The 16,205-nt window shown below is 46.0% G+C and overlaps 1 protein-coding gene across 2 annotated transcripts in view; it reads left to right on the top strand.

Moving 5' to 3' along the window:
- Positions 1 to 366: 366 nt before the first annotated feature.
- LOC134969144 (uncharacterized) overlaps positions 367 to 16,205 on the top strand; it is a 371,526-nt gene continuing 355,687 nt past the window's right edge. The window contains exon 1 of one of the 2 annotated variants that reach the window (XM_063944894.1): positions 367 to 441. The gene's annotated coding sequence lies outside the window, so the exon portion shown is untranslated. The remainder of the gene's footprint in view (positions 442 to 16,205) is intronic. The other variant, XM_063944895.1, reaches the window with a different exon arrangement.

Below are 16,205 nucleotides of genomic sequence, written 5' to 3'. Positions count from 1 at the left end.
AATTTAAATATAAATACAATAAATAAACATAAAGTAAACCATTGTCATACATACAAACAAATAAAAATAAACTTTTTTTTTTCTGAGTATCATTTTCCTATTGTGGCTCAGGAACCTCAGGAACATTACAGAAAACATGTTTTTTGTTTGTGAAAATATATTTATAGAAAGGTCAGCTGAGCTGTTCCTTTATACATTTTGCTTGAATAAATATACAAAATGTATGCAGTTGTGAGGAGTGTGGTGGAGAGAGCACAACTATTTATAGGGGATATTTATAGGAAACATATTATTCTTATATCTCAGCCCAGCACACTATTGTACTGTAGCCAATGTTACATAACACAGGGTGGAGTTTGTCCAGAAATGAAACTATGAACTGTATACCAAACGTGAACACACAGTGACACACAGTGTGCAAGAGATCCTGCCGTTACTCAGGTCAGTTCTAGCGTTATAACATTGGAATATTTCATATATTGCTGCAAAACATAATAGCAGAAATAGAAGTGTAACATATTGAATTTCTATGCCAATTACACCTCCCTTTCCTCTGCCCTTACCTGTTCTCTCTCCCTATACCTATCTTTCTCGCAATATTAATACATACATTACTGGGAATAGAACTGTAATATTCTTCTTCTTGTTCTTATATACTAATGTATTGTGTATATATATTTTTTGATTGCTTCACACTACTTTGTGCTGTTATTCAATTTCCTACTGTAGTCCTTTCTATATATTTTCTGATCTATATTTGTCTTGTAATCTATAAGTACATAATGGAGCTCATGTAGAGTTGGACAGAAATGCAATTTGCACTCCCCTTCCTCCCCCAATATACGATTTTTCCAAATGCTATTATGTACCAAAAATGACACACCCTTTCCTTTACCCACTGAGATGTATTTTGCACTTATGGCCAGTTATGTTTAGGGATGTGGAACAGATGATGACCCACCAGCAAAATGAGTCCTGTGAAGTCCCACAAGAAAGACACATTTAAGCGATCACTAGGGGTGCTGAACCACAGGTGCAAACTGTAATCAGATGATGATGACATTCCAAATCCCTCTAACATATGTTAATACTATTATAATATCGCTGCTGCAATCTATTTGTATTATTACAGGAATGCTTTTAAGCAGCAAACAGATTCCCCTTTGCACTTATAAAGAAATGGCAGGGGATTTGTGAATTGATTTAATCTTCATTAACACTTTACATTAATCTTTGCATCTTGCTCTGATTTTTGGGATGCCTAAATGTCCCGGTTTCATGGAGAGGGCGGCTGGAGGGGTTGTCAGATGACATAACCATGGCTATGGAGGCCGGTTGTATGTTATGACATCAACAGCGGCGGCTGTCTTTTACTTTCCACCAGTCGCGGCACACAGGCATTCTATTAGTAGTAGTCATTGGTCTGGAAGGATCAATCTTCCCAGTCCCAGCCAGTGTTAGACCCCAATACATCCCGTCACGTATCGCATGCATAACAGTGTTTATTAACACTATGGGGGGGAATGTGATATAGGGGGTCATTCCGAGTTGTTCGCTCGCTAGCAGATTTTAGCAGCATTGCACCCGCTAGGTCGGCGCCCTCTGGGAGTGTATCTTAGCTTAGCAGAATAGCGAACGAAAGATTAGCAGAATTGCGAATAGAAAATTCTTAGCAGTTTCTGAGTAGCTCGAGACTTACTCCTACACTGCGATCAGCTCAGCCCGTTTTGTTCCTGGTTTGATGTTACATACACGCCCTGCGTTTGGCCAGCCACTCCCCCGTTTCTCCAGACACTCCTGCGTTTTATCCTGGTATGCCTGCGTTTTTCCGCACACTCCCAGAAAACGGTCAGTTTCCGCCCAGAAACACCCACTTCCTGTCAATCACACTCCGATCACTTCAAAGATGAAAATTCTTCGTTCGGACGTGAGTAAATCTACTAAGTTTTGTGCTAAAATACTGCGTACCATGCGCATGCACATTTTTGCCTTAATCGCTATGTTGCGAAAATCGGCAACGAGCGAACAACTCGGAATGACCCCCAGGGTGTGAGAATCAGAAGGTGAGAGATTTTGAGAGAGTTCTCCTGTTTCTCTGACGTCCTAGTGGATGCTGGGAACTCCGTAAGGACCATGGGGAATAGCGGCTCCGCAGGAGACTGGGCACAACTAAAAAAAAAAAGCTTTTAGACTACCTGGTGTGCACTGGCTCCTCCCACTATGACCCTCCTCCAAGCCTCAGTTAGATTTCTGTGCCCGGCTGAGCTGGATGCACACTAGGGGCTCTCCTGAGCTCCTAGAAAGAAAGTTTATTTTAGGTTTTTTATTTTACAGTGAGACCTGCTGGCAACAGGCTCACTGCATCGAGGGACTAAGGGGTGAAGAAGCGAACCTACCTGCTTGCAGCTAGCTTGGGCTTCTTAGGCTACTGGACACCATTAGCTCCAGAGGGATCGACCGCATGGAACTGGCCTTGGTGTTCGTTCCCGGAGCCGCGCCGCCGTCCCCCTTACAGAGCCAGAAGCAAGAAGAGGTCCGGAAAATCGGCGGCAGAAGACATCAGTCTTCACCAAGGTAGCGCACAGCACTGCAGCTGTGCGCCATTGCTCCTCATACACACTTCACACTCCGGTCACTGAGGGTGCAGGGCGCTGGGGGGGGGGGGGGGGGGTGCCCTGAGCAGCAATAAATACACCTTGGCTGACAAATACATCACAATATATAGCCCCAGACGCTATATATGTGATAAATACCCCTGCCAGAATCCATAAAAAAGCGGGAGAAAAGTCAGCGAAAAAGGGGCGGAGCTATCTCCCTCAGCACACTGGCGCCATTTTCTCTTCACAGTGCAGCTGGAAGGCAGCTCCCCAGGCTCTCCCCTGTAGTTTGCAGGCTCAAAGGGTTAAAAAGAGAGGGGGGGCACTAAATTTAGGCGCAATATTGTATATACAAGCAGCTATTGGGAAAAATTCACTCAATATAGTGTTAATCCCTAAATTATATAGCGCTCTGGTGTGTGCTGGCATACTCTCTCTCTGTCTCCCCAAAGGGCTGTGTGGGGTCCTGTCCTCAGTCAGAGCATTCCCTGTGTGTGTGCGGTGTGTCGGTACGGCTGTGTCGACACGCTTGATGAGGAGGCTTATGTGGTGGCAGAGCAGATGCCGATAAATGTGATGTTGCCCCCTGTGGGGCCGACACCAGAGTGGATGGATAGGTGGAAGGTATAAACCGACAGTGTCAACTCCTTACATAAAAGGCTGGATGACGTAACAGCTGTGGGACAGCCGACTTCTCAGCCGCGCCTGCCCAGGCGTCTCAAAGGCCATCAGGGGCTCAAAAACGCCCGCTCCCTCAGATGGCAGACACGGATGTCGACACGGAGTCTGACTCCAGTGTCGACGAGGTTGAGACATATACACAATCCACTAGGAACATCCGTTACATGATCCCGGCAATAAAAAATGTGTTACACATTTCTGACATTAACCCAAGTACCACTAAAAAAGGGTTTTATGTGTGGGGAGAAAAAGCAGGCAGTGTTTTGTTCCCCCATCAAATGAGTGAATGAAGTGTGAAAAAGCGTGGGTTCCCCCGATAAGAAACTGGTAATTTCTAAAAAGTTACTGATGGAGTACCCTTTCCCGCCAGAGGATAAGTTACGCTGGGAGATATCCCCTAGGGTGGATAAGGCGCTCACACGTTTGTCAAAAAAGGTGGCACTGCCGTCTTAGGATACGGCCACTTTGAAGGTACCTGCTGATAAAAAGCAGGAGGCTATCCTGAAGTCTGTATTTACACACTCAGGTACTAGACTGAGACCTGCAGATAGTGCTGCTGCAGCGTGGTCTGTGACCCTGTCAAACAGGGATACTATTTTGCGAACATAAGAGCATATTAAAGACGTTGTCTTATATATGAGGGATGCACAGTGAGATATTTTGCCGGCTGGCATCCAGAATTAATGCAATGTCCATTCTGTCAGGAGGGTATTAGAGACCCGACACTGGACAGGTGATGCTGACTTTAAAAGGCACATAGAGCCTTATAAGGGTGAGGAATTGTTTGTGGATGGTCTCTGGGACCTCGTATCCACAGCAACAGCTGGGAAGAAAATTTTTTACCTCAGGTTTCCTCACAGCCTAAGAAAGCACTGTATTATCAGGTACAGTCCTTTCGGCTTCAGAAAAGCAAGCGGGTCAAAGGCGCTTCCTTTCTGCACAGAGACGAGGGAAGAGGGAAAAAGCTGCACCAGTCAGCCAGTTCCCAGAATCAAAATTCTTCCCCCGCTTCTTCTGAGTCCACCGCATGACGCGGGGGATCCACAGGCGTAGCCAGTTACGGTGGGGGGCCGCCTCAAAAATTTCAGCAATCAGTGGGCTCGCTCACAGGTGGATCCCTGGATCCTTCAAGTAGTATCTCAGGGGTACAAGCTGGAATTCGAGGCGTCTCCCCCCCGCCGTTTCCTCAAATCTGCCTTGCCGACAACTCCCTCAGGCAGGGAGGCTGTGCTAGAGGCAATTCACAAGCTGTATTCCCAGCAGGTGATAGTCACGGTGCCCCTACTTCAACAAGGACGGGGTTACTATTCCACACTGTTTGTGGTACCGAAACCGGACGGTTCGGTGAGACCCATGTTAAATTTGAAATCCTTGAACACATACATAAAAAAATTCAAGTTCAAGATGGAATCGCTCAGGGCGGTTATTGCAAGCCTGGAGGAGGGGGATTACATGGTATCCCTGGACATCAAGGATGCTTACCTACATGTCCCCATTTACCATCCTCACCAGGAGTACCTCAGAGTTGTGGTACAGGATTGCCATTACCAATTCCAAACACTGCCGTTTGGACTGTCCACGGCACCGAGGGTCTTTACCAAGGTAATGGCAGAAATGATGATACTCCTTCGAAAAAACTGAGTTTTAATTATCCTGTACTTGGACGATCTCCTTATAAAGGCGAGGTCCAAGGAGCAGTTGTTGGTCGGAGTAGCACTATCTCGGGAAGTGCTACAACAGCACGGATGGATTCTATACATTCCAAAGTCACAGCTGGTTCCTACCACACGCCTACTGTTCCTGGGGATGGTTCTGGACACAGAACAGAAAAAAGTATTTCTCCCGCAGGAGAAAGGCAAGGAGCTGTCATCTCTAGTCAGAGACCTCCTGAAACCAAAACAGGTATCGGTGCATCACTGCACACGAGTCCTGGGAAAAATGATAGCTTCTTACGAAGCAGAATTCCATTCGGCAGGTTCCATGCAAGAACCTTTCAGTGGGACCTCTTGGACAAGTGGTCGGGATCGCATCTTCAGATGCATCGGCTGATAACCCTGTCTCCAAGGACCAGGGTATCTCTACTGTGGTGGCTGCAGAGTGCTCATCTTCAAGAGGGCCGCAGATTCGGCATACAGGACTGGGTCCTGGTAACCACGGATGCCAGCCTTCGAGGCTGGGGGGCAGTCACACAGGGAAGAAATTTCCAAGGACTTTGGTCAAGTCAGGAGTCGTCCCTACACATAAATATTCTGGAACCGAGGGCCATTTACAATGCCCTAAGTCTGGCAAGGCCTCTGCTTCAAAACCAGCCGGTACTGATCCAATCAGACAACATCATGGCAGTCGCCCATGTAAACGGACAGGGCGGCACAAGAAGCAGGATGGCGATGGCAGAAGCCACAAGGATTCTCCGATGGGCGGAAAATCACGTCTTAGCACTGTCAGCAGTGTTCATTCCGGGAGTGGTCAACTGGGAAGCAGACTTCCTCAGCAGACACGACCTACACCCGGGAGAGTGGGGACTTCATCCAGAAGCCTTCCAACTGTTGGTAAACTGTTGGGAAAGGCCACAGGTGGACATGATGGCGTCCCGCCAAAACAAAAAACTAGATATTGCGCCAGGTCAAGGGACCCTCAGGCGATAGCGGTGGATGCTCTAGTGACACCGTGGGTGTACCAGTCGGTTTATGTGTTCCCTCCTCTGCCTCTCATACCAAAGGTACTGAGAATAATAAGAAGACGAGGAGTAAGAACGATACTCGTGGTTCCGGATGGGCCAAGAAGAGCTTGGTACCCAGAACTTCAAGAAATGATATCAGAGGACCCATGGCCTCTACCGCTCAGACAGGATCTGCTACAGCAGGGGCCCTGTCTGTTCCAAGACTTACCGCGGCTGCGTTTGACGGCATGGCGGTTGAATTCCGGATCCTAAAGGAAAAGGGCATTCCGGAGGAAGTCATTCCTACGCTGATAAAAGCCAGGAAAGAAGTAACCGCAAACCATTATCACCGTATTTGGCGAAAATATGTTGCGTGGTGTGAGGCCAGGAAGGCCCCAACAGAGGAATTTCAGCTGGGTCGTTTTCTGCACTTCCTACAGTCAGGAGTGACTATGGGCCTAAACTTGGGTTCCATTAAGGTCCAGATTTCGGCTCTGTCGATTTTCTTCCAGAAAGAACTGGCTTCACCGCCTGGAGTTCAGATATTTGTAAAGGGAGTGCTACATATTCAGCCCCCTTTTGTGCCTCCTGTGGCACCTTGGGATCTCAACGTGGTGTTGAGTTTCCTAAAATCACATTGGTTTGAGCCACTTAAAACTGTGGATTTGAAATATCTCACGTGGAAAGTGGTCATGTTATTGGCCTTGGCTTCGGCCAGGCGTGTGTCAGATTTGGCGGCTTTGTCATGTAAAAGCCCTTATCTGATTCTCCATATGGATAGGGCAGAATTGAGGACTCGTCCCCAGTTTCTCCCTAAGGTGGTATCAGCTTTTCACTTGAACCAACCTATTGTAGTGCCTGCGGCTACTAGGGACTTGGAAGATTCCAAGTTACTGGACGTAGTCAGGGCCTTAAAAATTTATATTTCCAGGACGGCTGGAGTCAGGAAAATTGACTCGCTTTTTATCCTGTAGGCACCCAACAAAATAGGTGCTCCTGCTTCTAAGCAGACTATTGCTCGCTGAATTTGTAGCACAATTCAGCTGGAGCATTCTGCGGCTGGATTGCCGCATCCTAAATCAGCAAAAGCCCATTCCACGAGGAAAGTGGGCTCATCTTGGGCGGCTGCCCGAGGGGTCTCGGCTTTACAACTTTGCCGAGCTGCAACTTGGTCAGGGGCAAACACGTTTGCAAAATTCTACAAATTTGATACCCTGGCTGAGGAGGACCTTGAGTTCTCTCATTCGGTGCTGCAGAGTCATCCGCACTCTCCCGCCCGTTTGGGAGCTTTGGTATAATCCCCATGGTCCTTACGGAGTTCCCAGCATCCACTAGGACATCAGAGAAAATAAGATTTTACTCACCGGTAAATCTATTTCTCGTAGTCCGTAGTGGATGCTGGGCGCCCATCCCAAGTGCGGATTGTCTGCAATACTTGTATGTAGTTATTGCCTAACTAAGGGTTATTGTTGAGCCATCTGTTGAGAGGCTCAGTTATATTTCATACTGTTAACTGGGTATAGTATCACAAGTTATACGGTGTGATTGGTGTGGCTGGTATGAGTCTTACCCGGGATTCAAAATCCTTCCTTATTGTGTCAGCTCTTCCGGGCACAGTATCCTGAGGCTTGGAGGAGGGTCATAGTGGGAGGAGCCAGTGCACACCAGGTAGTCTAAAAGCTTTTTTTTTTTAGTTGTGCCCAGTCTCCTGCGGAGCCGCTATTCCCCATGGTCCTTACGGAGTTCCCAGCATCCACTACGGACTACGAGAAATAGATTTACCGGTGAGTAAAATCTTATTTTTTTTTATTGTGGCAATCATTTACATGGTAAAATCAACCTGCTTTTGCCATGTAAACTACAAAGTAAAAAATTAACAAAGTAAAAATTACAAGTGCGCTGTCAACAGCAGCTGGTATAGGGATGGTCTAAAATCCCTTAATACATAGCAAATACAAGAAAACAGGTGAGTATACCAGCGCTGGCTGAATTATATAAATAATGAATGGACGGTTGGTTTAAAATTTAAATAATCTGATTTTATTATCTAAGATAACAAAGAGAATAAAATCCCTTCTCTAAAATATGCAGATGCAAAAATAATAAACAGTACATGGATTATTGCCACCAATAGAGATGTATATGTATATTGTAATACAAGAGAAGTTCCACTTCTGTACTCCTGAGTAGTTCAGGAAACTTGGGGGGTAATTCCAAGTTGATCGCAGCAGGAAATTTTTTAGCAGTTGGGCAAAACCATGTGCACTGCAGGGGGGCAGATATAACATTTGCAGAGAGAGTTAGATTTGGGTGGGTTATTTTGTTTCTGTGCAGGGTAAATACTGGCTGCTTTACTTTTACACTGCAATTTAGATTGCAGATTTAACTCACCACACTCAAATCTATCTCTCTCTGCACATGTTATATCTGCCTCCCCTGCAGTGCACATGGTTTTGCCCAACTGCTAAAAAATTTCCTGCTGCGATCAACTTGGAATTACCCCCTAGGTTAGGACACTATCCCGTGTAAACAGTCACTAGGTATGCAATGGGTTTACCGGACATGTTGAAGCATAGATCCCATGATGTAGCATCAGCCTTAGGTGGAGTCCAATTACGGTTGGAGGCAGCGGCGGAACTTGCGCCAGTGCAAGCGGTGCAGTGCACTGAGGCCCAGCGATGTGAAGGGGCCCATTGGCGGCAGCAGTATAATGAGTCAGACTGACTCATTACACGCTGCCACCGCTGAGCTGCGGATCCTAACTGAGGAAGTCTGTACGCGGTCCCCGGCACCAGTGATATGAGAAGGGTGATCAGTGATCACATCACCCTTCATCTCGGCTGCAGCTCTCAGCTTCCTGGACTGAGTCACTGCATACTGGACAGGGGGAGGGGGGGGGGGGAGAGGGGAGTCACGGCAGCAGTGTGTGTGTACACAGGGCCGGTTCAAGCCCGCTCTGCGCACAGTGCAGGAAATGGGGTGTGGCTTAATACAGGGGGCGTGGTCAGTTACGCCCCCTGTACATTAGTAGCACCGCTTGAAAGCTGAGCGGTGCGCGATGATGTCATCGCGCACCGCACAGCAAAAGGTCCTCTCCACGAAGGGAAACTAGACGCGTAGCATCTAGTTCCCTTCACAGGAGGCGGGGACACAGCGGGCAGCGGAGGCGGACGGGGGACACAGCGGGCAGCAGTGGCGGATCTTGCCATGGTGTGGCGCCCTCCGGATGGCGCCAGCGCCCTCCGGAAGGCGGCGCCCCGGGCAAAAGTCCTGCTTGCCCGTGGCAAGATCCGCTACTGTGTGTACAGAAGAGTGAGGACTGAGGAGACATCACGTCAGTGCACTCAGCCCCTGCAGTGAGGAGCCTTGCCGGAGCCAGAGCCAGGAGGTGCACAGTGTGGAACTTGTAGAAAATGAAAACATATGTAAAGTAAAGAGTGTGTGTTTTGCTGGCAATGTGTGTGTTTAGCTATGGGTGTGTTTCAGTGTATACTCTATATGTATTTTCCTCTGTCTGTTTTGCTGTGTGTGTGTTTCTGTATATTCTGTATATGTATTTTGCTATGTCTGTTTAGCTGTGTGTGTGTGTGTGTGTGTGTGTGTGTGTGTGTGTTTAGCTATGGGTGTGTGTTTCTGTGTATATACTGTATATGTATTTTGCTATGTGTGTTTAGCTGTATTTATGTGTTGTGTGTGTGTGTGTTTTCTGTGGATGTGTCTGTGTATATGTGTTTTGCTGTGCGTGTTTTACTATGTGTGTGTGTATATCCATATCTATAGATGTAGCCACACTCATCCAACCCACGATGAGATCGCATCACGGCATGGATGGCGCGACTAGTGTGCCCATGTCTATGAAGCGTGTGTGTGTGTGTACGCATGCAAGCCATAGACTTCTATGGAGTGAACGGAGGCTGCGACTAGCCACAGCACGGCGTTCACTGCAGCTTGCTGTGATGCGTATGCCAGTTCCAACACATCGCGGCAACGATGAGGCTGTCTTCATCTGTATCTGTCTCACATTCCTGGTAGTAAATGTTGACGTGTGCGTCGCTGTACTGTATGGCGTACCGTGTATAAGGCTCTCTACTGTGTGGTGTACCGTGTATAAGCCTCTCTACTGTTTTGCGTACCATGTATAAGGCTCTCTACTGTGTGGCGTACCGTGTATAAGCCTCTCTACTGTGTGGCGTAACGTGTATAAGCCTCTCTACTGTGTGGCGTAACGTGTATAAGCCTCTCTACTGTGTGTCGTAACGTGTATAAGCCTGTCTACTATGTGTCGTAACGTGTATAAGCCTGTCTACTGTGTGGCGTACCGTGTATAAGCCTGTCTACTGTGTGGCGTACCGTGTATAAGCCTCTCTACTGTGTGGCGTAACGTGTATAAAATGTCACGCTAGGCTGGTTTTGAGTTTCCGGCAGCTGAGACTTGCCCAAGGAAGTAGTTGTCTGCGGATGAAGATGTGGGGGCTGGATATAGGGGGTCATTCCGAGTTATTCGCTCGTTATTTTTTTCTCGCAACGGAGCGATTAGTCGCTAATGCGCATGCGCAATGTCCGCAGTGCGACTGCGCCAAGTAAATTTGCTATGCAGTTAGGTTTCTTACTCACGGCATTACGAGGTTTTTTCTTCGTTCTGGTGATCGTAATGTGATTGACAGGAAGTGGGTGTTTCTGGGCGGAAACTGGCCGTTTTATGGGAGTGTGCGAAAAAACGCTACCGTTTCTGGGAAAAACGCGGGAGTGGCTGGAGAAACGGAGGAGTGTCTGGGCGAACGCTGGGTGTGTTTGTGACGTCAAACCAGGAACGACAAGCACTGAACTGATCGCAGATGCCGAGTAAGTGTGGAGCTACTCAGAAACTGCTAAGAAGTGTCTATTCGCAATTCTGCTAATCTTTCGTTCGCAATTTTGATAAGCTAAGATTCACTCCCAGTAGGCGGCGGCTTCGCGTGTGCAAAGCTGCTAAAAGCAGCTTGCGAGCGAACAACTCGGAATGACCCCCATAGTTCCTTCTCATGGGACAGAGATCAATGGAGAACGTAGGCAGAGCAAAGAGCAGTGGGTAGTAGTTCTTGAGAATGAGACTGAGAGAAAAGAACTGGTTCGTGAACATTGACTTGAAGACAAGGTTTGAAGACAAAGAACTGTGGATTGTGACTTGAAAAGACGAGGCTGTGGATAATGAACTGCGGACTGTGAATGGTGGTTCAAAGACGTGGCTGGAGACAAAGAACTGCAGACTGTGGCTTGGAAGATGAGGCTGTAGAAAATGAACTGCGGACTGTGGATGGTGGTTTAAAGACGTGGCTGGAGACAAAGAACTGCGGACGGTGTCTTGAAAGGTGAGGCAGAAAGCCCAGGACCATCCATGCCCTAAGGCTCTTACTGGACCGGTGTTTCCAGGAGCGCTTCCACAGGCAGCAGTAGGCTAGGATCGGCAGGGCTGCAGCAGCAACTGAGACACGGCTAAGCAGAGTTAGGAGTAACCAGAACACGGCAAGAATCCTGGGAGCACAGGGCTAAAGCACCTACAACAGGGTTGTAACTTGAAGCACTGGCCTCCCTGTCATAAACCAGCCCCCTTTTATAAGGAGAACTTACTCTGGATTGGCTGGAAAAAACAGGAAGCCTGCTCTATGCTTCCAAACTTGGTCTCCAACATGGCGGCACCCAGTAAGGCAGACCTCCCTGCATAGCCACACAGCTCACTGCCCCTGGTCTCCTAGCAACCGCCAGGCTAGAGAGACCCGCTGCCGCCTACCGCTGCACATGGACCCGGCACGGCAGCCCTCCTCCGCCGCTGCCCACACGCCGCCTGTACAGCAAGCCCTGCGGCCCCCGGCGTACTGGTAAGACCCCGGACGCTGACAGTACCCCCCCCTTCGTGGGTGGACTCCGGACACCTATATGGTTTGGCTGGAAACTTGGCATGAAATGCCCGAAGAAGTCTTGGAGCATGGACATCTTCTGCTCCTACCCAAGACCTTTTCTCAGGTCCATATCCTTTCCAATCAACAAGGTACTGGAGGCGACCATATCGTCTGCGGGAGTCGAGGATCTTGTGAATCTCAAATTCGTCTCCTTGTGCTGATTGGATCTTGGGAGATTTGGGCAGAGCAGCTCTGAATCGATTAAGTACCAACGGTTTTAAAAGAGGAAATGTATATATATAGAAAAATTCACCCAGCGCCAGCTGATAATATTTAAATATCTGCAGCCTCTAAAGTGGGTTTACTCTTCCCACAATAGATGAAACAAAAAAAACTAAGTTTTTCCCACGAATGGGAAAGGATAGAGGCGCTGATATTAAAATATTATTAATAAATACACCATATACCAATATATATAATTTTTGGTTTATTATTCAAATCTAATAAAAAGATTATTTTTGTTATTACCGGCCGGTAAATATAATAAAATATATTCCACTGTTTAAACAATCACATGCATAAAAATAAGAAAATTAAAAAAACTTGTAGATTAATGAATAAAAATCTGCAATATAAAGTGTCCTTTAGAGTTGTAAAGTATCCAAATACTGATAGTTTGTTTCACCTATACGTGAGCCCAATATTGTTATTGTAGTCACTCTTCCCGTCCGCTGGTAGCAGTTCCTTTATATGCGGACATATCAGGAGGTCAGGTAAAGGCGTTTAGCTTATAGATGTTTAGAAGTTGCCAAAAAATAATACTGGCTCACCAAGTAATGTTTAGTTAATATTTAACTGAGGTGAAGCAGTCTCTTAATCAGTATATCATGGAGGGAACAGAGATTTTCTTTATACGAGGGGCTATTTAGCTGATGATGTGAGAGCTTTTCAGCAATATTTCCAATGGGGCGAGGTGTAATAATGAGTGCTCACCTCGTTCTCTGTGTTAGGCTACACGCCGCACATGGACTGTGCGGCCGGCGCTGCTTCAATCGCTTCTCTTTCCCCAAGCCGCCTCGTAACTTGCTCCCTCTGTGCTTTGTGTCGGGCTGCACGCTGCACATGAGCCGCACGACAGGCACTACTGCAGGTGCCGCTCTCTCCTTGGATACCCGGTAGCTTTCAGGGCATGCAGATCGAATTGATCTCCTCGGTGTAATAGAATGAAAAAAGCCGGCTTGTAATAAATAATTAAGAAGGTTTACGCGTTTCTCCGCCTTCAAATCAGATCGGCGGCTTCCTCAGAACGTTCTGAGGAAGCCGCCGATCTGATTTGAAGGCGGAGAAACGCGTAAACCTTCTTAATTATTTATTACAAGCCGGCTTTTTTAATTCTATTACACCGAGGAGATCAATTCGATCTGCATGCCCTGAAAGCTACCGGGTATCCAAGGAGAGAGCGGCACCTGCAGTAGTGCCTGTCGTGCGGCTCATGTGCGGCGTGCAGCCCGACACAAAGCACAGAGGGAGCAAGTTACGAAGCAGCTTGGGGAAAGAGAAGCGCTTGAAGCAGCGCCGGCCGCACAGTCCATGTGCGGCGTGTAGCCTAACACAGAGAACGAGGTGAGCACTCATTATTACACCTCGCCCCATTGGAAATATTGCTGAAAAGCTCTCACATCATCAGCTAAATAGCCCCTCGTATAAAGAAAATCTCTGTTCCCTCCATGATATACTGATTAAGAGACTGCTTCACCTCAGTTAAATATTAACTAAACATTACTTGGTGAGCCAGTATTATTTTTTCGGCAACTTCTAAACATCTATAAGCTAAACGCCTTTACCTGACCTCCTGATATGTCCGCATATAAAGGAACTGCTACCAGCGGACGGGAAGAGTGACTACAATAACAATATTGGGCTCACGTATAGGTGAAACAAACTATCAGTATTTGGATACTTGACAACTCTAAAGGACACTTTATATTGCAGATTTTTATTCATTATTCAACAAGTTTTTTTAATTTTCTTATTTTTATGCATGTGATTGTTTAAACAGTGGAATATATTTTATTATATTTACCGGCCGGTAATAACAAAAGTAATCTTTTTATTAGATTTGAATAATAAACCAAAAATTATATATATTGGTATATGGTGTATTTATTAATAATATTTTAATATCAGCGCCTCTATCCTTTCCCATCCGTGGGAAAAACTTAGTTTTTTTTGGTTTTAAAAGAGAGATATGAAATGCATTCGGGATTCTTAAATGCGGAGGTAACTTCACCTTGTAAGCCACAGGATTCAATACTTTCTCGATTGGGTAAGGCCCAATAAATCTGGGAGCAAACTTTTTAGTAGATACCTTCAACTTTAGGTTACGTGTGGAAACCCAAACCCGATCTCCCACCTTAAGGCTTGGTACAGCTTTCCGCTTCAGATCTGCATAGGTCTTATACTTCTTGGACATCTTAAGAAAGGCTTTGTGAACTTGTCTCAAAGTTTTAGTAAATTGCCGAAGTGCTGATTCTGCGGCAGGAACCTCGAGCGTAGGTAGAAGTTGGAAGTCAGGAACTTTTGGATGATAACCATAGTTTATGAAAAATGGAGAAGATTTTGTAGCAGAATGGTAGAGATTGTTATGGGCAATTTCTGCAAATGGGAGAAAGTCCAGCCAGTCGTCCTGAGAGGAGGACATGAATAAACTTAGAAATGTCTCCAGGTCCTGGTTCACTCTCTCCGTTTGACCATCTGTTTGGGGATGATATCTGGAGGAAAAATTCAGTTTCACCCCGAGAGCAGAATATAGGGATCTCCAAAACTTGGCTACAAACTGAGGACCGCTATCAGATACAATATCCTGTGGTAGACCATGGAGTCGGAAGATTTCTGTTATGAACAATTTTGCCAACTGGGATGCTGATGGAAGACCATCCAGAGGAACGAAGTGTGCCATTTTAGAGAACCGGTCAACTATGACCCACACGGTATTTCGTCCGCCAGAAGCAGGTAAATCGGTAATAAAGTCCATAGAGATATGCGTCCATGGTCTTTGCGGTACAGGTAACGGGTGGAGTAAACCAGCTGGAAGACTCTTGGGGCTTTTATGTTGGGCACACTTTGGACAAGCAGCCACAAATTCCTGAACATCAGTCCTGAGATGAGACCACCAGTAGGAACGCTGTGCAAATACCAAATTGCTTTCAAACAAATATTTAAAATGCCCGCTCTTATATTGTAGACGCCTGCACATCTTATTACTATGTGCCATGAATGTGCGTTATACATCGCAAAACACTGCATCCCATAAGAGAAAACAATACACCCACACATTATCTGAGTTCCAAAGCTCATTGTTGTATATATTTGTTATTAAAAGGATATGTATTCAATATATCACAATGTACAATATACATATAGTTACATGGTTACAATTCATACAGTAAGCAGTTAATACATACAGTTACATGCCAGCGATACAATTACCATATCTTTCTCATATAAAAGTCTTCCCTCCATATCACTCTCTCTCTCTCTCTGTAAATAAATACAGGAACTGGGCAGACAGCATCTCCATCATCGTCTGGGACAAAACAGCAACTCTCTCCTGTGTGTCTCTGTAATGTGTTATCTAGTTTGGGGGCGTGCACACATCTAGTCTAAGGGAGGGAACTTTCTCATTCATTATGAGTCACTGGTCTGTTCGTATGCTAAACAGGTTCAGCACTGAAGACATCAAAAGGGGCTGGCCTGAGTTTCCTGTCCACCACCTGTTTCTGTAAATGTCTATTGTCCTAATAAGAGTGATTTTAGCTTTTATACATTTAATCATAACTACTTGTTGCAATGTCCTACAACTTAACAAGTATCAAATTAATCTACACATTAATCTGGTTGCTTTAATACCAAATATGACAGGACTATCTTGCTTCGTTCCAATAATACACATTCATGACATTACTCCATTATATAATTTTAAATCATTATGATGTCTGGCGCTTGATATTATTATAATTATGTGCTGTATGAAATAAGTGTCAAATCCATCTCTGTGGCATGTCCGTGTAAATGCGTGTTACCATATATTGCTGTGCTCGCTGCATGTATTTGCAAGCATAGCGACTTATAATGTGTGTAGTCTGTATGTTCTCTCTATGTAATATTTTTGACTTCGACAGTCCACCCTTTGGCAGTAAACAATTATTAACATAAGAAAAAATATTTCAGTCAATAATCGGTGACCTAGACACAAGTATGTATTAATTTCGCAAATCAGACACTTGACTATATTTGGGGAAGACAGGGAGGAGGACGAGACATCCTCTATATGCACTCGGCGGTCACGGGACCACTGGTTGGGTGTGGGACAACATTCAACCTATAGAGTAT

Source organism: Pseudophryne corroboree, chromosome 11, assembly GCF_028390025.1.
Source record: "Pseudophryne corroboree isolate aPseCor3 chromosome 11, aPseCor3.hap2, whole genome shotgun sequence".
In the NCBI taxonomy this organism is placed as follows: domain Eukaryota; kingdom Metazoa; phylum Chordata; class Amphibia; order Anura; family Myobatrachidae; genus Pseudophryne; species Pseudophryne corroboree.
This window is presented reverse-complemented; position numbering and strand designations above follow the sequence as displayed.